This window comes from Elephantulus edwardii, unplaced genomic scaffold (assembly GCF_000299155.1).
Source record: "Elephantulus edwardii isolate Elephantulus edwardi_28Jun2011 unplaced genomic scaffold, EleEdw1.0 scaffold00133, whole genome shotgun sequence".
Classification (NCBI taxonomy): Eukaryota; Metazoa; Chordata; class Mammalia; order Macroscelidea; family Macroscelididae; genus Elephantulus; species Elephantulus edwardii.
In genome coordinates, this window is record NW_006399883.1 from 3,008,643 (window position 1) to 3,010,200 (window position 1,558).

The following is a 1,558-nucleotide window of genomic DNA, read 5'->3' on the forward strand; positions in this document are numbered from 1 at the left end:
GTGGCTGACTCTGAGAAGAATGGGAATCCCAGAACACTTGATCGTTCTAATGCGAAACTTATACTTGGACCAGGAGGCAGTCGTCAGAACAGAGCAAGAAAGACATAAATAACTATATATTATATATCAGCACTTAGTGATCTCAGGACACTGATCATGAAGATTCGTAAAATCTTTGTGAAGGATTTTATTGAACTGACATACACACATACACATACACATATCCTTGTTATGTGCTGTTGTGTCAGAACCAACTCATAACTTTTAATGAGCTGCGGCTTTTTTATTGGTTTGCTTACGAAGTTTGTATACTTTGTGCTTCACACTATTCTTCATTCACATTATCTTTCATACTATCATTCTTATGCATTATGTTTTATAAAATTAATAACCATAAATGGGAAGGTTCTGGGAGAAAAGACAGATTAATGATGGGGAAAGTCCAATAAAGATTTTTTTAATTTATTTTTGATGCCACATTGTTCTTTATAAAGCTCACCTTCTCAAATTACTTTCTCATTATCCATATCAAGTATATGTAGAGCAAAGACACATTTTTGTGACAAACCTTTCCTGATTTTAAACACATAGTGTTTCCTTGTTTCTTTGTGTAACTAGTTCTTGGTTAATGTGTAGGTTTCCTATGAGCACTATTAAGTGTTCTGGGATTGACATTCTTCTCAGTGTTATCCACAATTTTTTATGATCCATACATTTAAATCATTTTATATAATAAATTGATCTAGCATACAAGCAAGATTAATTTATAATAATCAGTGACTAGAATTAAAATTTTGTAAAAAAAGCAATTCAGGCTTAAAGCCTCTATTGGATTAAAACTTTCACTGGTTACTAGCTCAGCATGTAACTCACTACATCACTACGACACACAGACTAACTTTCTCTCATATATATATGATGTATATATATCTCTATCATATCTATCCTATCTATCTATCTATCTATCTATCTATCTATCTATCTATCTAATCTATGAATGCCTAATGGCAAAATGCTGCATGGCAATCTCAAAGGCAAGCGGTTCAAATCCACAAGCTCTCTGCAAAAGAATGAGTCATTTCCTCCTGTGCGATTAACAGCCTTTGAAAACTTGCTGGAGGATCAGCTATGGGTCAGTTCTGACTCTACAATTGTTGTTGTTGTTATGTGTCATCAAGTCACTTGTGACTCATAGCGACCCTATGTACAACAGCCCTAAATACTGCTCTATCCTGTGCCAATCACACTGCCTATGACACACCCATCCCAATTACCCCAGTCACTGAATCAATCCACCTCATAGGGGGTCTTCCCCTCCTGTGCTGTCCCTCCACTCTCCCAAGCATGATGTCCCTCTCCAAGACATGTCCAAAGTATGTCAGACGAAGCCCCAGAATCATTGCCTCCAGGGAGCAGCCTGGTTTAACCCTCTCTAGGATGAATCTGCTTGTTTTCTTGGCAGTCCATGGTACATTCAATACTCTTCTCCACCACCACAGCTCAAAGACATCAATTCTCCTTCTATCCTACCTAGTCATTGTCCAACTCTCTGATGCAT